This window comes from Sceloporus occidentalis, unplaced genomic scaffold (assembly GCF_023333645.1).
Source record: "Sceloporus occidentalis isolate IW3139 unplaced genomic scaffold, rSceOcc1.0.p SCAF_36, whole genome shotgun sequence".
Classification (NCBI taxonomy): domain Eukaryota; kingdom Metazoa; phylum Chordata; class Lepidosauria; order Squamata; family Phrynosomatidae; genus Sceloporus; species Sceloporus occidentalis.
The window spans coordinates 5,407,114-5,433,400 of record NW_028317016.1 but is presented as its reverse complement, the minus strand read 5'-3'; positions in this window follow the sequence as shown (position 1 = coordinate 5,433,400).

Below are 26,287 nucleotides of genomic sequence, written 5' to 3'. Positions count from 1 at the left end.
AATGTCTTATGTATATGTTATAAGACAGCAAATATTCCCTTGAGGGATCCTTAAGGGGTTTAGATTCCATGGGTTGTTGAGAGCAAGATAGGCATCAAAATAAATCTTCCCTAGAAATATCAGATGATAAACTATAATGACATCCTTGCACTCTTACAAGTCTCTCCTTGCACTTTTACGCTGCAGGTAGATGAAAATGAGTATGCGCTATTCTCACGGTTGTCAATGCCTCAAACAATTTTATTGCTGGGCAAATTTATCGATACAGCCTCATCAATAATGTATTTATTTATTTTTTGATGAATACAAATACATTTACTACCAGTTGACTACCGTGATGGGCTTCAACTGAATGCTGTGGAACACTGGCTTGAAACTCTAGATTGATTAGGATACCACATTTTCAATGAATTTATAATAAATAATACAATAGTTACAATTCCACGTTTTTTTGTGCAGTGGGCCACTTCATCAGAAATGTATGTGTGCGTAATTTTTCACTGAAAGAAAATATGGCCTTTTTGCTTTATAATGCATATTAATACAGGGTTAATTTGGCGATAATGAAAAAAGCAGTGGAATTTATCAACTTTTATAACACACACACACACAACAGGACAGGCTCTGCCACACCGACACCCTAACACACACACCAGGACAGGCTCTGCCACGCCGACACCCAAACACACACACTAGGACAGGTTCTGCCACACTTATACCCAAACACACACACCAAGACAGGCTTTGCCACACTGACACCCAAACACACACACACCAGGACAGGCTCTGCCATACTGACACCCAAACACACACACACCAGGACAGGCTCTGCCACACTGACACCCAAACACACACACACACCAGGACAGGCTCTGCCACGCCGACACCCAAACACACACACCAGGACAGGCTCTGCCACGCCGACACCCAAACACACACACACCAGGACAGGCTCTGCCACGTCGACACCCAAACACACACACCAGGACAGGCTCTGCCACGCCGACACCCAAACACACACACTAGGACAGGCTCTGCCACGCCGACACCCAAACACTCACACCAGGACAGGCTCTGCCACGCCGACACCCAAACACACGCACTAGGACAGGCTCTGCCACGCCGACACCCAAACACTCACACCAGGAGAGGCTCTGTCACGCCGACACCCACACACACACCAGGACACGCTCTGCCACACTGACACCCAAACACACACACACCAGGACAGGTTCTGCCACACTGACACCCAAACACACACACACACCAGGACAGGCTCTGCCACACTGACACCCAAACACACACACACCAGGACAGGCTCTGCCACGCCAACACCCGAACACACACTAGGACAGGCTCTGCCACACTGACACCCAAACACACACACACACACACACACACACCAGGACAGGCTCTGCCACACCGACACACAAACACCAGGACAGGCTCTGCCACACTGACACCCAAACACACACACACCAGGACAGGCTCTGTCAGTCTGACACCCAAATACACACGTACCAGGACAGGTTCTGCCACACTGACACCCAAACACACACAAACCAGGACAGGCTCTTACACACTGACACCCAAACACACACACATCAGAACAGGCTCTGCAACACCGACACCCGAACACACACACACCAGGACAGGCTCTGCCTCACCGACACGCGCACACACACACACACATCAGGACAGGCTCTGCCTCATCGACACCCAAACACACACACCAAGACAGGCTCACCACACCGACACCCAAACACACACAGCAGGACAGGCTGTGCCACACCTACACCCAAACACACACACACCAGGACAGACTCTGCCCTCGCTGAAGCATAAAAAATGTATTTTCTACACTGCTTTGTCATTAACTGCCCCTTTTGTATTTTTGCCCCTTGTATATTGATGCCCCAGTTCAGCCCCCAACCTTGTGTATTGCCCCCTTTGTGCATTTATGCCCCCACACCCTTATATATTGATGTATGTGATGCCTCAGCCAATCCCCTCCCTTTTGTATTGATGCCCCCACAATTTTTGTATTGGCTAATGTGATGCCCACCCCCCTATTGATTTTGTAATGCCACAACCCAGCCCCCCTTCTTTTGTATTTAATTTTTTCCCAAAGAACCCCCTCCCCCTGAATATGGGTCCACTTTCTTATAACCCCCAACGTTTTTTTTGGTAATATTTAAATTTTTGTGGTTTTTTTCCCTGCTGTCTTCCTATGTGACGATCATCTCCCTGTCAGGAGGAACTCTTCTGTGAGCCCGCCCCTGGAATGTCACGTCTTAAAAGGGGTGGGACGAGGAGCTGAGGCACTGCTGTCACTGCTAACTTTGTTAGGCGGTCGGCGGAGGCGGTCTTACAGCCGCGTGATGGCTGCTTTGACAGCGGCCGCCAGGAGCGAAGTTCAAAGCGGCAGCTTTGAATGATGCTGTCGGGGTTCGGGGTGTGGAACCCGGTATGCAGGATACCTCATAGTGGTGAGGGCAGATGGTAACACAGCAAGTCCAGAAATAAATAGCCAAAGGTCAGGATTGGTGGGGGCGTGCGTCTATACACAGCCGGCGAGGTAGCCCACAGAGCAGCAGTGAGGACGGCAGCGGCGTGGGAGCTGGTGCCCGCCATTGCGGGTACTTGGGTGAGTCGCTTCATTGGGGTCTTTGCTGAGGACCCTGACAGTACCCCCTCCTGAGAGGAGGCCTTCCGGCTCTAGCAGGTTTAGGGCGGTCAGGATGGTGATGGTGAAAAGCAGAGACTAGATCAGGAGGTTGGACTTCGTTGGCTGGTTGCCAAGAATCCTTCTCAGGACCGTATCCCTCCAACGGATCAAGTATTGTAAGCGTCCATGGTAACGTCGAGAGTCCAATATCTCCTTGACCTTGTATTCTTCAACGTCATCGACTATGATTGGAGCAGGAGGACTGGGGCAACGATTAGGATATGGATTCACAGTCCATGGTTTAAGGAGGGAGATATGAAAAACGGGATGGATGCTCGAGCTCTACAGCCAAAGGGTATATGAGGCGAGAGATGCGAAAAGGTCCTATGTATCTTGGACCCAACTTCTTTGTAGGATAACCAAACCTTATCACCTGGGTGGTATGCTGGAGCGTCGGAACGACGTTGATCGGCAAAAAAATTGTGTTGCAGCTGAGTCTTTCTTAGCATATCGGACGTCTTAGTAAGCTTGATGACTTGTTCAGAAACTGAAGGAACAACGCATGGTATGGGGAGCCTGGGAGCATGGAAGGATGATATCCGTAATTGGCATAAAAAGGAGGCATATTGATGGAGCGATGAATGTGATTATTGTAGGCAAATTCAGCCAAAGGTAAGTACTGATCCCAGTCGTCCTGTAAATAAGTAGAGAAACAGCGTAAGTATTGCTCTAATGTCTGGTTGGTACGTTCGGTCTGACTGTTGCTCTCAGGGTGAAATGCCGTGGAAAGAGACCGTTGTATATGCTGCTGTTCACAGAATGCCTTCCAGAACCGAGAGGTGAATTAAGATACTATATCAGATAGTATATCAATAAGTATACCATGTAGGCAAAAGACCTCTTGAATGAACAGCGGCGGAGGGAAGGTGATTGATGGGGATAAAGTGTGCCATCTTGGTAAAGCGGTCGACTACCACCATTATTGTAGACTGGTTGTGTGAAGGAGGTAAGTCTATGATGAAATCTACAGTGATATTGGTCCAAGGTTTCAAGGGAATCGGCAGAGGTTGTAGAAGACCAGCGGTTTTCTTGTGCATTTCTTTGGAGCGGGCACAGGGAACACAGGAGGATACGAATGATGCAACGTATTCCTTTACTTCAGGCCACCAGAAGGACCGTTGTATCAAATCGAGGGTCTGTTTGGTACCTCCATGACCTGCGGCAGGTGTGTTGTGGAATGACTGTAGTATCAGCAGATGGTCCTTGGGTGGAACGTAGACAAGGTTGTTATGATAGTAATAACCGTGTTGGTATCGCAACCCGGGAATCTCAGAGGGGTTAATGTCTCTTGAATGTTGACGCACTGAATCCCATAGTGAGTGGGTAACAGATAGGAAATGGTTAGGGGAGAGGATCGTGTCCTGATCTGAAGATGACGAGGTTAATTCATACATCCTGGATAAGGCATCCGCTTTGACGTTACCAGACCCTGGACGGTAGGTGATATGCAGTGGGAACCGGGTAAAAAATAGCGACCATCTTGCTAATTGAGGTTGCAGGCGTCTAGCCGAACGTAGATACTCCAAATTTGTATGATCCGTCAAGACAATGATGGGGTGAAGAGTACCCTCGAGGAGATGTCGCCATTCTTCCAGTGCTAGTTTTATGGCTAACAGTTCACGTTCGCCTATACAGTGATTTATCTCGGCAGGTGAGAGCGTTCTGGAAAAGAAGGCTACAGGGTGAAGTTGACCATCGGAGTCTTGTCTCTGGGAGAGGACAGCACCTACAGCGGTGTCAGATGCGTCGACTTCTGGTGTGTATGGTCTCTGAGGAACTAGTAGTTGAAGGATAGGAGCCGAGGCGAATTTCTCCTTCAAGTAGTCAAAGGCCTTTGGGGCCGCTTCGGTCCAAATAAATCTTTGTTTTTTAGAAGAAAGGGTGGTGATAGGTTGTATTGTTCGTGAGAAATTGCGAATGAATTTACGATACTAGTTTGAGAAGCCAACGAACCGTTGTATTCCTTTACGGTCTGTAGGAACTGGCCAGTTAAGTATCGCCGTAACCTTTTTGGGATCCATCTCTATACTGGTTGGAGACAGGATATTTCTCAGGAACTCTACTCTCTGTACCTCGAACACGCATTTTTCCAATCTACCATATAGTCCATGCTTCCTCAGACAGGCCAGGACTTGGCACACATGTACACAATGCCTCTCCAAGGACAGTGAGAATACTAATATGTCATCCAGATACACGATAACAAAATGGTCTAGAATATCATGGAATACATCATTGATGAAATGCTGGAAGGCAGCTGGAGCATTGCACAGGCCGAACGGCATAACGAGATATTCAAAATGTCCATAACGACACCGGAATGCTGTTTTCCACTTATCATCCCTTCGTATCCTCACCAGATTATAAGCGCCACGTAGGTCAAGTTTGGTGAAATATTTTGCAGATTGTACATGTTCTAGTAGTTCTGGGATGAGTGGCAATGGATAGCGGTTCTTAATTGTGACGTTGTTTAGCTCCCGGTAGTCTATGCAGAGCCGGCCTTAGGTGTTCTGGCGCCCTGTGCGGACTACTCCTCTGGCGCCCCCCCCATCCCAAAAAAAGAAAGGAATAAAAACTTGTAACAAAACTTGTAACAAAACCCCAATCACTATATACTACGCCAAACATTGATGTGGTGGTAGGCCTACCACTTCATTGTCTGGCTTAGTAGTAGGGATGCACCGAAACGAATTCTGGACTGAAACCGAAAGTGCAGCATTTACCTGGCCAAAACCGAATATGACCCCCCCCACACTATAAAAAAATCTAACACTTTTATTTAAAGTAAGTAACACACCAAAATAGGACAAAACAATTAAATAACAATATTATATATATATATATATATATATATATATATATATATGATTAACAGCAATCACATTCCAATCATGCCCAGGCATACCCAGATTCCAGGATGTACTCGCAGACTTGGCATGATAGGAGTATGATTGCCCTATCTACCCCTTCTCACTCTCTTCTGCCCTATCTACCCCTTCTCACTCCCTTCTCCCTATCTACCCCCTTTCCCCTGTCTCACTCCCTTCTCCCTATCTACCCCCTCCTAACTATCTACCCTTTCCCTCTTTGAAGTTCACTTACCTTTCAGGAGTCCTGTATGGAACAGTATAGAATGATGGGAGTTATGATGTACTTTTAGAGCATAATTAGATCATGAAAAAGACATTCGAAATGGTACAGCATAACACCCATCACTCTCACACATTTACCAATCCACACATATACTAATCCACACATATACCAATCCACACCCATACCAATCCACACGCATACCAATCCACACATATACACCAATCCACACATATACACCAATCCACACATATACACCAATCCACACATATACCAATCCACACGTATACCAATCCACACGTATACCAATCCACACATATACACTAATCCACACATATATACCAATCCACATTTACCAATCCACACATATACCAATCCACACATACTAATCCACACATACTAATCCACACATATACACTAATCCACACATATATACCAATCCACATTTACCAATCCACATATATACCAATCCACACACATACCAATCCACACACATACACTAATCCACACATACACCAATCCACACATACACCAATCCACACATACACCAATCCACACATATACCAATCCACTCTCACTCTCACTGAATGCTTTCCTACCTTTCCTCTTTTCTCCTTACAGCTCCTTTTCCTTCTCTTCGCTCCTCTTCTTCAGTTCTTCTGTCTTCTTCCGGGTCAGAGGGCACGGACAGCGGTGGGCGCGGCTTCAGTGTTGTGCGCCGGGATCTGACAACAATCCCCGGTGCACAGCAGCTGTTCCCGCGCGGATCACAAGGGAGCGGTATTGGAGGTCTTTAACAGACCTCCAGCTCCCTTGAGTGATTTTAAGCCGGGTTCAAGGGAGATCCTTGAACCGGCTTAAAATCACTCAAGGGAGCCAGAGGCCCCCCCGCCCCCCCCGCTAGGTACGCTGCTGGCGGCAGCGGTACGCTATGGTGGCGTCGGACCCCGCGGCGGCGGCGGCGGACCGCGCGGCGGCGCCCCCTGGAGTGTGGCGCCCTGTGCAGTCGCACAGGTCGCACACCCCAAAGGCCGGCCCTGAGTCTATGCATGGGTGCAGCCCATTTCCTAAAGCGTACACAACTCCACATGGCTCAGCAAGGCAGCAGCTAATCTAATTGTGAGTATAATATTAATATTTGGGCTGCTGAAACAGGGGAGGCGGGGGTTAATTTGGGGCAGTTATGGTTGATGGGGTGTTGAGGGTTAATTTAGGGGCAGTTATGGTTAATGGGGTGTTTAGGGTTAATTTAGGGGCAGTTATGGTTAATGGGGTATTTAGGGGCAGTTATGGTTAATGGGGTATTTAGGGGCAGTTATGGTTAATGGGGTGTTTAGGGTTACTTTTGGGGCAGTTACAGTTGATGGGGTGTTTAGGGTTAATTTAATGCTGAGGACTGAGGGGTGTTGAGGGTTAATTTAGGGGATGTTATGGTTAATGGGGTATTTAGGGGCAGTTATAGCTGATGGGGTGTTGAGGGTTAATTTAGGGGCAGTTAAGGTTAATGGGGTGTTTAGGGTTAATTAAGGGGCAGTTGTGGTTTATGGGGTATTTAGGGGAAGTTATGGTTAATGGGGTATTTAGGGGCAGTTATGGTTAATGGGGTGTTTAGGGTTACTTTTGGGGCAGTTACAGTTGATGGGGTGTTTAGGGTTAATTTAATGCTGAGGACTGAGGGGTGTTGAGGGTTAATTTAGGGGATGTTATGGTTAATGGGGTATTTAGGGGCAGTTATAGCTGATGGGGTGTTGAGGGTTAATTTAGGGGCAGTTGTGGTTAATGGGGTGTTTAGGGTTAATTTAATGCTGAGGACTGAGGGGTGTTGAGGGTTAATTTAGGGGCAGTTATGGTTAATGGGGTATTTAGGGTCAGTTATGGTTAACGGGGTCTTCAGGGTTACTTTAGGGGCAGTTACGGTTAATGGGGTGTTTAGGGTTAATTTAGGGGCAGCTCTGGTTAATGGGGTATTTAGGGGCAGTTATGGTTAACGGGGTCTTCAGGGTTAATTTAGGGGCAGTTATGGTTGATGGGGTCTTTAGGGTTAATTTAATGCTGAGGATTGAGGGTTAATTTAATTTAATAAAGTTAACTTGAGGTGCAGTTAGAAGTAAATGGGGGCAATCTAAGGGGAATCTAAAGCCTGACAGCAGTGAAGATTAATCCTGTATTTATTTATAAAAGTATTGTGTCAGTGTGCTGTGAACGTGTCTGTAAATCTATGAGTGCACTATGGCATATCTGGGGGGTATAAGGCATATCAGGGGGTATAAGGCATATAGGGTATATAAGACATATGTGGGGAGGGCACAGTGGTATATCTGGGGGTATGTGACATCTGGGAGGTAGTGTGGCAAGCCTGGGCTCAGATGTGCATAACTGGGGGGGGCAGGTTTGGAAATAAAAACAAGAAATGCATTGTTTTTAACATCCAGTTATTTTAAATCAATGAAAAATGTACATTTATTTTTTTTAATCCGATTAATCGAAAACATAATCGGCCAACTAATCGATTATGAAAATAATCGTTAGTTGCAGTCCTAGATTTTTGTACTCAAAGTAATTACATCGATTTGGTTCTTAAAATTAAAATTTTTCACAAAAACAGCTTATCTTTATGTAAAATCCTATTACGTAATAGTTTTGTGGCTTACACTGATTCATCTTACCCTATCAATATTGACTAAAGATAAAAAAACTCCTATATGTATTTTCCCCCTTTTTTCTATGTAAAGACCAAATAAAATCACTTTTCCGCTACTTTGAGTTATATAAAAAGGGTAAATTTAGTTCATGAAGACATCAGTTTTACTCTCCTTCATTGCACACCATTTCACCACACACAGTATAATTATGTTTCATCTGAAATTTGCCATCCTCTTTGCCCTTGTGACGTTCTCCCTTTCGTATACAATGAAAGAGCTTTGTCTTAAAGAAATCATCAAGATCATCGACAACATTTACTCCTCATCTAAAATGGTAAGTACTTGAACTGATTTCTTCAATTGGGTAAGAGGTTTAGGACCAATGTGGCTCACTGAGAAGTCCACAGACAGTTCAGGTAAGAACTACAACCATTGTTGAGCAAAGGGAAATGTTAAAGTTTCTTAATGCCAGGTGATAGGAAATGAACTCTACAAATGTTTTAAAAAGATTGACTTTGAAACTGAATAAAGGGATTTGATAATTGTATCTGTAATGTAGTGCATGTCAAGGAGGAGCTTATTTTACCTACTCAAATACTTTCTATACCTGTTTGCTTTCTCACCACTAGCAACATGCCGTTGGTGATTTGTTAACTGTGACAATGCAGGACTGCAGAATTAAAGGGCTACTTCACCATCCTGTTCACTTTAATGCATATGATAGCTGTGCCCTCTTTAAATTAACATTTTTCCATTGTAAATGCAAGGGGATATATCAGATATTGTTTATGCATTTGGACTGCTTCTCCACCCTGCAGCGTCTTGGCTTGTAGAATTTAATTAATCTCCTTACCATTGTACATGTGTGGTATACTCACTCACAGGATCCAGGGGGTTAAATGATACCCACTGGGTATGTGCATAAAAAGTGCTCCCATTGATTCCCAGCATACATTGGTCATGGTATTGTGCTTCAATGCTGGAGCTTTAGTGTCTTCTGGTGCATATAAAGAATACATATTAAAAGGGCACTCTAATACATTAAATTATCTTGTGGGTTTTATTGTTTTTTGTGCCACATAATGTACTCACCTCCAGGTAAATTGTGTGTTCAGGGGTCTTTTTAGATCCCAGTTCACATGTCCTGTAATTGATTTCAGTGGGAGCACTATCCTGCCACCAATTGGCTGCTTGACAATGTGGGTACATTTTATTTGGGGGGTTAAAGTAAAGTCAAGATGATAGTATTTAGTAGACTTGGGCGCAAGCCAACTCTTCGTCTTCGTGGGGGGAAAAATCTTCGTATTCCACAAATATTCACCCGTTCCTGTGTTCGGTTTGGGCGAATATTTGTGTACATTCTTTGTGTTTGTTTTTTGCTGTTTTTTATAGAAGGGGTTAATACAGGGTTAATGTGGTACGCACTATGCAGCAGCTTTGGCACCAGGATTTTAAATCTCCGTACAAGGAACTCTATTGGTTACCGGCAGGGGCCTCCTCTGCCATCAACCAATGAAGTGCATCTGTACTAAATTGGTTGATGGAAGAAGAGCCCCCTGCTGGCGACCAATACAGTCTCCCGTACAGACTTTTAAAATCCTGGTGCCCCAACTTGGCCGGGAGAGACCACTGGTCTCCCCATTCCAAGAGTTAAAGATCCGTACGAACGACCAATAGAGTCGCTTGTACGAACCTTTAACTCTTGGAGCAGGCCAAGTTGCGCCGTCAGGAGTTAAAGGGCCGTGCAAGTGAGTCTATTGGTCTCCTGCAGGGGCCTCCTCTGGCATCAACCAATGCCAATTGGTTGATGCCAGAGGAGGCCCCTGCAGGCGACCAATATAGTTGTCTCTTCAATATAGATTTCCGCTCCCGTTATCTACGCAGCATCGCAGGGCCACCTGCAGGCCACCAATAGAGCCAGTCGAATGGCCCTTTAACTCCTGACTCTGAACTTGGCCTGGGGAGACCATTGGTATTATTATTTATGTTTATTTTTGAAAACTGAACTGTATTTAAAAAAAAAGAAAAAAGAAAAAAAAGAAAGTCATGTGGTGTGGCATCATAGCATAAAAACTGCTCCCACCCACTTTCAGGCTTGCCGGTGAAAAAGCCTGTTTCTAATAGCAAAATAGGTAAAATGCTACTTGGAGCCTTATACACTAAACTATACATTAATTCACATTAGTTGATGTATGTCAAGATTCTTATATATGCCTGTTTTATTTCAAGGGTTCGTGTGAAAAACTAGTCCCGGACATATTTCACAACAGCAAGGTAGGTGGAAATGGCATATATATGAAATCACAATATGATGCTACATTTTTTTTCTAGAACAGAATTGAAAAACCCTAATAGTACACAACAAATACCTTAATCAGAATAATGCATAAAATAAATAGCTATATATGGACTTCAAGACGGAAGGACTTCCGAACCTTACTATGTACACAGAATACATAAATGTGATGTGGTAGAGATATGGAAATATATGAATGGATGAAATAAACTTTAAGAGGATACAACATAACAAAAAAAAGCTTTTAAAGATGGAGGGTTGAATTAAGGGTAAAGTGTGAGAGGATGTGTAATGATATATACTTTTGTGTATATATATATATAGGATGTATAGTGACATCCTATATACCGTATTTAAAAAAAAAATGTATTGTGTTCACAGGATGATGACATATTTTGCAAAGCCTCCAAAGTATTGCATAATACCAATATATGCCCAGCACTAAAGAAAAACATTAAAATGATTACGATAAACATGCTTTCACTAGGATCAAAGGTAGGTGATTATTCACCCAATATGGAATTGCGGGTAGGTGGAGGTCAATCAACTTCTGCTGTAGTAAATAAATCCCAGGTAATATGGCACAAATTAAGAATTGCCTGGGTGGTACTTGAAGCTTCTAATAAGCATCATGTTGGAAAGATAAACTGGACAAAATGCAAAACTGATGCATATAGAAAAACAGAAGGAGTAGATCAACCCTCTTAAAGTAGATCAACCCTCTTAAAGTAGATCAACCCTCTTGGAGTAGATCAAAATGTAACTGTAATCATGCTTTGTGTCAGAAATTTTTAATTTAATAAATTCAGCTATTGGCTTTATAATTGTAAATTATTCTAGCCTTGGTGTCTGAATAATTGGAATTTTAATAACAACAGGAGGAGAGTATTTGCATATCTCTCTTTGCTCTCACCAAACACCAGCAAAGAAAGAAAAATCAAACGTATAAACCAATCAGAACACAGCTGAAGAACACAGCTGAGCTATGACGGCCCCTCCTTCTTCCTTATTCAAAGACTGATGTCATCTCCTGTAACTACGTGTTATCAGGAGCCAGCTGGGCAACTTGAGCTAACCAAGCATAAAACCATCAAAATCGCTGTAAACCATTCAAGATAGAAAAGAAAAGAGAAAACATAACATATCCATATCCATAAATATCATTACAAAGCTGTGGAGGAAAGAGAGGTGCGATTTTTAACCTAGCAACACACAATTTGGGATCATCCTTGGGGTATGAGTAAGAAACTGGCAATGAGTGTGTCTGCTTAAAGATAGCAAAAACTACACACTTAGGTGAAAAGTATATTGCATCCACCTCGAAAGCTTGGACATCCAAAATCCTGGGAAAGGATAAAAGCAAAGAAGCAAAGTATTTTTAGTCGAAAGGTGCTGTAAAAGCCAAAAATGCAAAAATTCCTGCAACAACTCATATTGGTGAACCGGGGGTCTAGATAAACTAACACTCCGGTTCACCAGCGGAACCGTCATGCTCGCTAGAAATGGACGATCGCAAATGATTGATAGAACAATGAGACTTGCCTTTGGAAAAAAAAGATCTGCCACAAAATTCAGAATACAGGTTACAGGTGCCGAATGGGATTTCACTTGTTAAATGCCAGACTGTCCAGGCCGCACAATAGGATTTCCTCGTGCCTGGTGCACTGGAGTCTCTGAGCAATTCCTTAGCTGTTTTTTCGATAATCCCTGCCTCATTTGGGAACTCCTGATATGGTTCATACAACTAAGGATAAGGGCCCTTCGAGGATCAGAGAATGAGGTTGCTCCTGCAGGTCTGCAAGAAGCGAAAGATTGGTAGAGCCAGAGGATCTTGTATGGACATCTCCAACAGAGCTGAGAACCATGGTTGTGAATGCCACAGAGGGGTCATCAGGGCTAGTGTCGTCTGGCTGAGACGGAAATGGTGAACTACATGTGAAATGTGGAGGAGAACACATAAGCCTGCAGGCTGCAGGAATGCATCTGTCGCCAGAGCCTACAGAGCTATTGGGGGCCCCAGTGGTTTCCAGTTATGCTCCTGGGGACTGTCATAGCTCTTATACCTTCATCTGTGTTCTCATTGGTTTATATGTTTCTGTTTCTTTCTGCTTGTTGGTGACAGTAAAGGGAGAAATGCAAATATGAGCCTCCTGTCCGTGCAAATGTGTGTTTTTTTTCCCACATATAAGGTATAGAAACATATGGAATGATTTGTATTGTGAGGATACTATCTATGGGTTGTTCTATTCATTAACCCCTAAAATTTTCAGTAACCAAGTTAAATAGTTAAAACTTAAGCTAGCATTGTTGAACACACAAGTACGCATTTGGGAAGTTAATACAAAATCAAATATATAATTTCTATGCAAACAGGGGAGTAAAATAGGCCCCTGCCTGACATGGGGGCAACAAGACAATATAAATACACAGGTTTTTTTTAAATCTGCCATTATTGACCAATGACGTTGCCACTAATGATGCTATTGGCGTATTTAACTATGTGCAAGCATAAACCTTTCATTTATTTGCTTCATAACATAAACACACAAGCGGACAACCACTGGCACAGGATACAGATATGTGGAGTGGAAACCTCCCAAGAGTTAGAAGGGATCCCAATATTTTGGGGTATACCACTGTATGTTCATCTTCAAATATGATAATTTACAATTCCCCCGATATGATATAAATAAAACATTTAAATGAAATAATAATGAAGGTTTGATTTCTAATATTATTTTTTCTGGTTTCAATCAATATAATAGGACTGCAATGTTGAATCAAGGCTGTCTGAAGTTGGATTGAGCGAATTCCTTGCTTCTGTACTATCATTGGCACAACATCATCTTCGGAAGACAACTAACGATAAAGAGAGTTCTTGAATTGTTATTTATTATTGTTTTACTATAATAATTTATAATTTAGTTTAATACAGAATATATTTAATATATTATGTTTATCATTGTTTTGTTAATCAATAAAATGTGCATTATTTATAGATTTTTTTAGAACTTTGTGGAAAAAATGCTTTTTTTTATTGCACATGACAACAGAAGTGAAACTAGGATACATTTCTCAGTTAAACGTCATCACTTTCTTGGGGGCCATGGACAAAAACAAAATGATTAAACAGAATTATCCCCTTTATGACAAGGGTATAACACACTATTGACAGCTTTTGTTTTTGCAATTTTAACTATTTTTAAAATGGTATCTCTGTCTGTGGCTTGGAACAAGGCAATTCAGTTCAATATCTTTGTGGTCCTGTCTGTTGATGGGGATGGGGCTCTTGTACCTCGAATCCCTGGACTTCCCTCTGCCGCTGGGGATGTTCTCTTGTGCCTCACATTCCTGAACCTCTTGCTCACACTGAGGATGTGGCTCTTCTGCCCCACATTGCACCTTTGTCTGCCACTGGGGTTGGGGCTCTTGTGCCTCATTTTGTTTCCAGTCATATTAGTTGATCTATTTCAACACATGCATGTATAGGTTCTCTATCAGGGCTAACTACAATGCTCTTGCCCTCGGGAAACAACCCAAAGTACATTTTTCAGTCCAGTGTTTCGTTGAAAATCATATGGCTGAGATCTCACTCTCTAGACAACCATAGCACTACCGTGTGAATAAAGGTTGTGATATGGTGACCTCGTTTCTCTGAACCATGCCTCCACACACAAGTATGGGTTCTCCAGAAGGGCTATCTCCAATGGCATTTGTTTCAGGGCAAAATTAACAACACTGTTAACATCTTGTGGAGAAGGATTTGGACCAAAAAGAGATCGGTGACCTCTCACTCTGCAGGCAAATGCTTCACTCATCTCTGCCACCCTGCTTCTATTGGTGTCTCAGGTCATGGTTTGGATAGTCTATGAGGACCACCACTTGCCACTTGCCACGAGAACCAGGGTGACCGCTCTACAGAGGCGTATCTACTGAAAATAGCACCTATAGCAAGCACTGAAATTGCGCCCCTGTCCAAATATCTAAAACCCATTTATTAGCCCCTGCTGCCCATATATATATATATATATATATATATATATATATATATATATATATATATATATATATATATATATATATATATAAATATTAGACCCTGCTGCCGATAGCAGGTATAGATCAACACACAAACCCAGATCAATTGAAATTCACTTGTGATCTCAGCACTGAAGGTATATATCAAATAAACAGAATCAGACATACAAATCCTGTATTGCAGATATACAATAATAATATATGAAATGTAGCATTGCAGGTATTAATCAACTGAATAAGACATATTAACCCTGTATTTGCAGGTATACATAAATAATGTATGGAAACATAGCATAGCAGATATGGATCTACAGAATAACACAAAAACCCAGCTTTGCAGGTATTGATCAATTGGAATTCACATAAAAACACGGCATTAAAAGGTATATTTAAAACCCCCTAAATTACAGGCATAGATCACAGGTTGCACATCCCAAAGCCAGCCCTGGCATCCACACTGCCCACATAGAACCTGACCAGCACCCAGATAACACACATAAGATTTGCCATCTTTGTCCCCAAATAGCCCAGCACAAGTCAACTTTAACCCCAAACAGTCCGGCCTGTGCCATCTTTGTCCCATATACACCCTGCCTGTGCCATCTTGGTCCCCAAGGCTCAAACCTCCCGCTAGTGCCATCTTTGCCCTTCCACAATTATATATCTATGAGACACACACTTTTACAGTCACTCACTAATTCACACTTTCATTCAGACAACCCATCCACACATTAACTCATGCTCTCCCTCATTCAGACAATTCATCCACACATTAAGCCATGCTTTCCCTCATTCGGACAATTCATCCACACATTAACTCATGCTCTCCCTCATTCAGACAATTTATCCACACATTAATTCATGCTCTCCCTCATTCAGACAATTCATCCACACATTAACTCATGTTCTCCCTCATTCAGACAATTCATCCACACATTAACTCATTGTCAGGCATCACCTAGAGTCCCACAGACCGCCCCTTTAACCCCTTCGTGACAAAGGCTGATTTTACTTTTTGTACCCTTCGTGACAATGGCCGTTTTAACATTTCCGCGCTGCTCGTGTTTAGCTGTAATTTTCTTCTTTCCCGTTTATTGAACCCACACACATTAGATATTGTTTTTTTTCAGGACAAGAAGGGCTTTCTTTATGGTGAAAAATTTAGAAAAAAATGACTGTTTCTAACTTTTAGTTGAAAAATCTTTTACTCATCTATAAAAGGTAATGAAAAAACCTGCTAAATAGATTCTACTATTTGTCCTGAGTTTAGAAATACCCAATGTTTTTATGTTTTTTGCTTTTTTCTACACATTATGGGGCAATAAGTACAGGTAGCGTTTTGCTATTTCAAAGCCATTTTTTCCAAATCTGGTAATTCTTCCCCCCATGTGCCATTTCGGGTATCTTTGAAGCCGGCCAATGCAATTTACCCCATCAAGTCATATATTTTTGAAAACTAGACAGCCCAGAGTATTCCAAATGCTAGTATTTTAACCCTTTCCAAGCACTAATTCTACTATCAGCCTTTGTCAAACTTTATGGTAGTAATTTTTTTGCATTTGTTTTTTCACACATATTTTACTTTAGGTATGAATAAACAGGTTCTGGTATATGTCATCATAAAACACCCCAATATGTGTTTAGCAACGTCTCCTGAGTACAGTGATACCTCACATGAATGATTTTGCCTGGCTGTTTGGGGGCAAAAGGGCCACATTTGGGGCATGCGCATTTTTCAATGTTGAACTTTGGCATTTGGGGATCCACTGCCCATGCCCTATTTGGTACATCTTTGAGCCGGGCCATTTCAGTGTGCCCAACAAAACCATATATTTTTGAAAACTGGACACCCCAGGGTATTTTAAATGCTGGTATTTTAACTCTTTGCATGCACACATTTTACCACCAGAATTTTTTGCAGTAGTATTTTTTTCCCCACACACCTACTTTATGTATGAATTTACAGCTCCTGGTTAATGCCGCACGGTTATGTCACACGACACCCCAATATGTGTTCAGCAACATCTCCTGAGCGCAGTGATACCCCACATCAGGCCCGGACTGGGACAAAAAATAGGCCCGGGCATTTAAGCCTGAGCAGCCCATATTTATTTATTTATTTATTGTTAAAGCCCACCCTTCATGTACCATCTTTGCATTTAATCATTCACACAAATCATTAACACATTCATTAATGCAGTCTCACAAATCATTCAAGCAATTCATCCACACATTAATTCATTAATTGTCATACGCATTCACACAATTCATCCACACATTTATTCATTCATTCTCATACGCATTCACACTACCCCCTCTCATCATGTTCCCCCTTTTCACTATGTAACCCCCTTCCCCACTTCTCAATATGTACCGCCTCTATCTATCCCCTCTCCCCCTTTCTCACTACCTAACCCCCCTCTGCCCCTTCTCACTGCAGCCCCTTCCCTCACCCTATTTACCTTGTTGCCAGAGCAAGCAGCAACTGCGACCGGGCCCGCGGCAGGGCCGGATTGACTTAGGGGCTGATGGAGCTGCAGCTCCAGGCTCCTACCTTAAAATAGGCCCAGTCAGGACCGGACTGACTGGGCCTATATGGCCGCATTAAGGCAGAGCCCCTTAAGCCCGCCGCAACTGCAACCGGGTCCGCCACTCTAAGGCAGAGCCGGCCTTAGGTGTTCTGGCGCCCTGTGCGGACTACTCCTCTGGTGCCCCCCCATCCCCAAAAAAGAAAGGAATAAAAACTTGTAACAAAACTCCCCTTTCTCACTATCTATCCCCCTGTATCACTATCTACCACCTCTGCCTCTTCTCACTGTTATCATTATATACTGAGGCAGACATTGACGGTGGTACAGCATAATACTTATCACTATATACTGAGGCAGAAATTGACGGTGGTACAGCATAACACCTACCACTATATACTGAGGCAGACAATGACGGTGGTACAGCATAACACCTATCACTATATACTGAGGCACACATTGAGAGTGGTACAGCGTAATCCCTATCACTATACATTGAGCCAGACATTGACAATAGTGCAGCATAACCCCAATCACTATATACTACGCCAAACATTGTTGTGGTGTAGGCCTACCACTTCATTGTCTGGCTTAGTAGTAGGGATGCACCGAAACGAATTCTGGACTGAAACCGAAAATGCAGCATTTACCTGTCCGAAACCGAATATGACCTCCCCACACCATAAAAAAAACCTTTTATTTTAAGTAAGTAACACACCAAAATAGGACAAAACAATTAAAAAACAATATTATATGTATATATATATGATTGTTAACAGCAATCACATTCCTATCATGCCCAGGCATACCCAGATTCCAGGATGTACTCGCAGACTTGGCATGATAGGAGTATGATTGCCCTATCTACCCCTTCTCACTCCCTTCTGCCCCATCTACCCCTTCTCACTCCCTTCTCTCCTATCTACCCCCTTTCCCCCGTCTCACGCCCTTCTCCCTATCTACCCCCTCCTAACTATCTACCCTCTCTCTCTTTGAAGTTCACTTACCTTTCAGGAGTCCTGCGGTGAGGGTGCAAGGCCTCTGCCTCCCAGCTCTGCCACTGTATGGAACAGTATAGAGTGATGGGAGTTATGATGTACTTTTAGAGCACAATTAGATCATGAAAAAGACATTGGAAATGGTACAGCATAACACCCATCACTCTCACACACTTACCAATCCACACATATATACCAATCCACACATATATACCAATCCACACCTATATACCAATCCACACCTATATACCAATCCACACCTATATACCAATCCACACGTATATACCAATCCACACGTATATACCAATCCACACGTATATACCAATCCACACGTATATACCAATCCACACATATACCAATCCACACACATATATACCAATCCACACATACACCAATCCACACATACACCAATCCACACATATATACTAATCCACTCTCACTGAATATTTTCCTACCTTTCCTCTTTTCTCCTTACAGCTCCTTTTCCTCCTCTTCTTCAGTTCTTCTGTCTTCTCTGTCTTCTTCCGGTTCAGAGGGCACGGACAGCGGTGGGCGCGGCTTCAGTGTTGTGCGCCGGGATCTAACAACAAACCCCGGCGCACAGCAGCTGTTGCCGCGCGGATCACAAGGGAGCGGTATCGGAGGTCTTTAGCAGACCTCCGGCTCCCTTGAGTGATTTTAAGCCGGGTTGAACCCGGCTTAAAATCACTCAAGGGAACCGGAGGTCTGTTAAAGACCTCCGATACCGCTCCCTTGCGAGCCTGCTCCTCCAGCGGCGGACATTACTGTCCGTCTCTGGAGGGGTGCCGGGTGCCGCAAGTTGGCACCCCCTGATGAGCGGCACCCGGTGCGGACCGCCCCCTGCCCCCTGGAGTGTGACGCCCTGTGCGGTCGCACACCCCAAAGGCCGGTCCTGCTCTAAGGGGCCGGGAAGCCCCCACCAGGGCCGGCCTTAAGGGTTTGCGGCCGCACAGGGTTTAAATTAAAACATCGGGGGTTTTTTTCAACTTTATTTAACATCCTCCATGTTAAATAAAGTTAAAAAAAACTTTATTTAACATGGAGGATGTTAAATAAAGTTAAAAAAACCCCGATGTTTTTGACAGCCCCTAAGTCAATGCGGCCCTGCCGTGGCCCGGCCCACCGGGCAAACGCCCGGTGTGCCCGATGGCCAGTCCGGGCCTGCCCCACATGCATGGGTTTGTCATTTTTTGGGGGAACTAAAAGGCCACATTTGGTACGTGTGCATTTTTCTAATTGGAAATTAAATGTGTGGCCATCCTTCCCCCCGTGTTATTTGGGACATTGTTTAACCTGGCCAATTCAATTTACCCCATCAAATCATACATTTTTTAAAAGTAGACACCCCATATGCCAGTATTTTAACTCTTTCCATGCGAGAATTTTTTAAGCTAATATGCTAATTTTAGGACTTGCTCACAAAAATATATTTTTTATATATATATTTTATTTATTTTTTTGCCTTTTTTTAAAAAAAATTTAACATTTTTTTTCAACTTGAAGGTTCCCCTGATAGTGACATCAGTGGGAAATTATTTTTACATTTTACTGTTTTTTTACTATTTTTTCTAATTATGATTTATTTTATTTTATTTTTTAATTTTTTACTAATCACACTTTGATTAGAAAGCTGGGCTCCATTGACTTGCATGGTTGAATGCAGTACCTGTATTCAACCTGCAAGTGGAGCCAGAGTTCTCTAGAGGGTCTGGAGACCATCTAGCAAACTTTTTCGTCTTTATTGTTTTTTTTCCCGGGCCGCCGCCATTTTGCTGATGGCGAAGATCACCGGCAGCTGCGGCTGTGACCGCTCTCCGGAGCGGTCACAGTCCATCCAAAGGTAAGTGTTTGGTGTCGCTGGATGCCTCCTGATCGAGGCATTCCAACGACACCATTTAAGTTTAGGAGGCGATTGTTGATCGCCTCCTAAACGCTTTTAAAACCGGATGTTGACGCCCCGGGGAGGGGCCAGAGATGGCCCCTTTGTGCGGATCATGGCGTTGCTGAATGCCTCGAGGTCGAGGCATTACAGCAACGCCGTTTAGGTGCAGAAAGCGAAAATAGATCGCTTTCTGCACCCGTTTAAAGACGTGCCGGTTCTGGCACGTCAATTGTCGTTAACGACTTCATTTTCCGTGACGTGCCCGGACCGGCAATTGTCATCAAGGGGTTAAGAGGCCCGGCTGGACTTAAACTCACTATGTCATCACCTAGTTCTGTTATGGACTGAACCCCGCCTCGCTCACCTGGCCTCATCATCAGGCTTTAAAAGATCAACCTCACCTGCTTCTGGATGCGCTGTGATTATATGTCTGATTTCCTGGACTTTGACCTCTGCTTTGATACACTGTTTGTGAACCCTGTCTGCCGGCCTTGACCTCTGCTTACGTTTGACTCTGCTTCTGGATATCCTCTGTCTGTACCGCGTACCTGTTTTGCCCCCGTGCACACTCTCACTGCTCTAGTGATTTCTCCATACTGTCACTCTGAGCAGGGGTGTGCGCCATCTCCCGCAACTGGGCTCCAGCTCCTGGTAAGTCCTGACATAACAACCAGATCATATCATGGAGCCCGCGGAGATGGTAGGAGTTTTGTCTACCCTCACCCAACAAGTAACCCTCTTGTCCCAGGTGGTGCAGGATCTGCAGGATGGCTATGCTGAATTAAAGGAGAAATTACATCAAGCCCCGGAACCTGTATATCCGGAACCTAAAGTCCCGTTACCTGACTTTTTCACAGGAGATCGCCTCCAGTTCCGGAGTTCTATTAACTCATGCCGTCTGCTTTTTTCTCTGAAGCCCAGGACCTATGCTACAGAGTATGTAAAGGTCCGCACTGTGATTGCTCTGCTCTGAGGGGAACCTACGTCTTGGGCCCACAATCTGTTAGAGACCAATAATCCTGCACTTACTGACCTGTCCTCTTTTCTGGCTGCTTTTGCAACACTTTATGAGGACCCCCAACGAGCTTACACAGCTGTATCAGCACTCTGGGCACTAAAGCAATGCAAACGTGATGTGGAGGAATACACTGCAGAGTTTCGTCGCTGGGCAGGAGAGACTGGCTGGAATGACCCTGCACTGAAATTCCATTACCGCCAAGGACTCTCCACTCAGCTTAAAGATGAGCTCGCTAGAGTGGGTATACCAGATCAGCTAGAAGACTTAATACGTCTATCAATTCAAATAGACAGGCGTTTGCGTGAACGATGCAAGGAGGCTATAAATCCCTGTGCTCTGGACTTCACCTCACCTGTCACTTCCCCTCGTTTTGACACAAACCCCGAACCCATGGAAATTGGGGTAATAAGTGCTACACGTTCCTTGGAGGAAAAGACCAAGAGGAGGATACATAACCTGTGCTTTTATTGTGGCAAAAGTGGGCATTATATCACGCTCTGCCCAATACGCCCTCCTCAGCCTAAATTCGGTTTCATGGGGACTATGTTTAGCCACTCAACTGGGTCCACCGGTCAGTCCACGAAGCATCACTGCTGTAGCAGCCATCAGCATCCAGCTGTAACTAAGAGACCCATGACTCGGTCTATAGGCATCCTCACTGACCTGGCTCGCCATGACCTTGCTACAGATACTACCAGCTACAGGTCTTTGCAGGTGTCATCTACCCTGATGGAACCATAGTGCGGAGGGAAGATGTTGAGGCCTTTGAACAAGCACAAAGAGACAGAAATGCTCCCCCACCAGCCACAGCAAAATCCCCAAATGCTAAAGATATCACAGGGTTTGCAGTCCTCACTTCTACGACTCTTTGCAATGGGCAAACCACTCCATTGCTTTTAGAATCTGGGAACTCTGACTCTTACACTGATCTGGATTCCAGCGGTAAGCTGCGGGTCCGTGTTAGGTGACCATTGGGCCACAGACATCAACAGTGTTGCTTGGCTGGCCCCCGGACCAGAGAATCTGCAGGTGAGGTAAGTGGGTGCAGAAGGGTGAATGAATGAGTGAATGTGTTTGGGGCAGAAATGGCGAAGGCAGGTGGTTGAGGGGCAGAGGTCGCACAGGCAGGGTGTTTATGGACAGGGATGGCACAGGCAGGGTATTTAAGGGGAAGAAATGGCACAGGTAGGCTGTTTGGGGCAGAGATGGCACAAGCAGCCTTTTTAGGGGGCAAAGATAGCACAGGCAGGCTGTTTAGGAGACATAAGTGGCACAGGCTGTTTAGGGGGCACTGACAAGCTGCCTTGGGGTAAAGATGGCACAGACATGTATGGGTGAACATACCGCACAGACACTGCTTGGGGGGGAAAGGTGGCACAGGCAAGCTGTTTTGGGGCAGATACTTTGGGACATATTGCTTGTAAAGTTGGGGTTCCCCTGGGGCTATATGGTTTCTAGTTACGCCCCTGGTGTGGTGTGTAGGCACAAGAGCTTAACCATGCAATAAAATATATTGGGCTGGTGTCCAAATATTTCCACAGCTGCTTATCATTCCCAGTTCTCCCCTGGTTTTCACTTCACAGAGTGCTATTTCTTGATCAGTCAGCAAAACCCCAGTGCCTTATGAAATCGAAGACCTTATTTTCAGGGAGGTTCAATGCAACCTCTACCCTTATATTTAAACACACTGACTGGTCACTGGACCCAAAACATTCTCCTACAGTGAAATCCGAAATCAAGTCTCCATTTGTAAATAATAAATCTAGCTCTCCTTACTTGTCTGCTCCGCTACCAATTGCCTCAGACCCAATCACTGAAAAGAATTTAGGATGTTTCTACATCTGGCTGACCCAGCTGTTTAATATTTCCAGTCTACATCAGAGAGATTATAGTCCCCCATAATGATCTCACCTTTCATTCACTTTCAGAATTTCTTCGATTTGCAGACTCCTCCGTGTCTCCAGGGGGTCTATATATCCCACCAATGCGGGACAACCACTTTGTTACAAAGTTGTAAAGATACTTAGATTTTCCTCCTTACCTTGTATTAGATTAACTTTTAAACTACTTTAACATAAAGGGCAACCCCCTCCTCCTTTTCTGCCATCTCTATTTTTCAACAACCGAAGCCTAAGCAAACCTCCATACTTTGCTAAAAGCCCTCAAAGCCTGCAATACACTCCTCCATCTTCCCCACAACAACCAGGGGAGGGCTGGCAGCCTAAGGCCTGGGGGGCAAGTCTAGTCAACTGGCCCGTTGCACCATCAAAGCGGCTGCGAGCGACATTGAAAGCGGCCGTCGTGCGGCAGTCACTCCACCAGCGCCTAATGAAATTAAAGTGGCCGGCGTGCACGCACCGCATGCCTCAGCTCTTCATCCCACCACTTTTAAGACGTGGGAAGAGGAGCTGAGGCATGGCCATTGGGTCTGACAGCCGCATGATGCAGGGGGGTACCTAGAGTATTTGGCACCTGTGGCAGACCCTGTATGTGGCACCCCCCCCCACACACACACACTTTAAAACTGCATAGTTTCTATGGTTAGGCAAACATTGACAGGGGTACAGCATATTTGTTATCATTATATGCTTAGGGATTATGCGGTACCACCGTCAATGTGTGCCTATACATTGAGCCAGACACTGACAACCCCTATCACTATATACTAAGCCAAACATTGATGTGGTGTAGGCTTACCACTTTAGTGACTGGCATAGTATATAGTAGGGATGCAACGAAATGAAAATTCTGGACTGAAACTAAAAATTCAGCATTCACTTGGCCAAAACTGAAAAAAAAACCAAAAAAAAACTTTAAAATACTTTATTAAAAGTAACACCAAAATTAGACAAAAAAATCAACAACAATATTAACATATATATATACACAAACACACATATATATAACAACAATCACAATCCTATCATGCCCAGGTTCTAGCATGTGCTGGCTGACTTAGCATGATAGGAGTGTGATTGCTGTTTGCAATTATATATATATATATATATATATATATTAATACTGTCATTGAATTATTCTGTCCAATAAAAGTGTTAACACACCGAAGTTGGACCAAAAAATAATTTATAACAGCAATCACACACCTATCATGCCTAGGCAGCCACTACATGCTGGAATCTGGGCATGAAAGGAATGTGATTACGGACTCCCTATGCCAAGCTATCCCCCAACACTTACACATCCATGCTATCTGAAACCCTCATTCACAAACATTCAGCATAACACCCATCACTCTCACACACTTACATTCAGCATAACACCCATCACTCTCACAAACTTACATTCAGCATAACACCCATCACTCTCACACACTTACATTCAGCATAACACCCATCACTCTCACACACTTACATTCAGCATAACACCCATAACTCTCACACACTTACATTCAGCATAACACCCATCACTCTCACACACTTACATTCAGCATAACACCCATCACTCTCACACACTTACATTCAACATAACACCCATCACTCTCACACACTTACTAATCCACTCTTTCCTACCTTTTCTTCTTTCACTCTCACTTTTCCTCCTCCTCCTCTTCTTCTTCTTCCTGTCCTTCCGGTGCACTGAGCGCGGAAAACGGTGGGCGTGGCTTCAATGTTGTGCCGCGCGCATCGTTTCTGAAGGCGTGCCGGCATGGTGGCACCCCTCAGATGAGCGGCAGCCGGGGCGGACCGCCCCCCTCCCCCCCACGCCAGGTACGCATGACGGTCGCATTCAATCCTGCTCGCGGCCGCTTAGTTTTTAACTTTGCGGCCGCAGCCGCATTGAATGCTCGTCAGTCCGGCCCACCGGCCCGGATTTAGGGCGGCCTGGGGGGCAATTGCCCCCCTGCCCCCCGGCCCAGTCCGCCCCTGACAACAACTGAAGCCTAAGCAAACCTCCATACTTTGCTAAAAGGTATACAGACTGGACCAAGAGATCTCCATAATTATCTGTTATTTGTTTTCTGTATTGCTATTATAATTTTCCTGTTTCTATACCCTTTTCTGTCTATCTGTGCTTGTCTGATTGTTTTTAGTTGGTAAAATGTATGTGATGCCTGTCACTACTTAAGTGTGTTATATTTTACTTTCTATCTTTCTGCTCCACTAACCCCTTATCTCCTATATCTGCCCCCGTCCACTTTAACACTATTTAACACTCTATTACAGCCCTCAAAGCCTGCCATACACTCCTCCATCTTCCCCACAACAACTGAATTTTTGCCAGCCCTCCCTGCCCCTCTCCCACCTGCCCCAGTGTTGTCCTAATATATAGACAGTTAATTACCAGATCTATTTAAACATGCCAGTAGAGGGCACCAACTCTTTGGATCCATTTAGTACCCACCTCTCCATCTCTCTGCCATCACAGCTATCCCAGTACCTCTACACTAACCTGTATATGTGAAACCTGCCTGTGTTTGCTCTGCTACTTCTGTCCCCCACATATTCCTCCCTATTCCTATCACTCACAACCACCAAACTTAACCAACATGGTCAACCTAACCAATTTTATTCCTATCATCTCCAACCATAAACTCCCTCCAGTCCTTAACTGTTCCCTAACAAAGTCTCTCCTCCTCACTTATCACCTCTTCCTTTTCCCGTCTACAAGATTTAACTCGAGCTGCCCATATCTCTGGAATCTACTTCTACTGAACTTTCAGCTTTCACCCTCCCTCCCAACAGTCAACAAAAATCCCAAAACCCACTTCTTCAGAGAAGCATTCCACCTTTCACCTCATTCCGGTGAAAAATCTATAAATGCTAATGAAATAACCTGCTAGATTTTACTATTTGTAGCGTTTTGCTATTTCAAAACCAAATGCTAGTATTTTAATTCTTTCCATGCACTAATTCTGCCACCAGTCTTTTTCAAACTTTGTTGTAGTTCTTTTTTTGCGTTCACATACACATTTTACTTATTTTTTGTGCAATCCCCCCACACATTCTACATTAGGTATGAATTTACAGCTCCTGGTATCTGTCACTGTCAAACACCCTAATATTTGTTCAGCAGCATCCCCTGAGT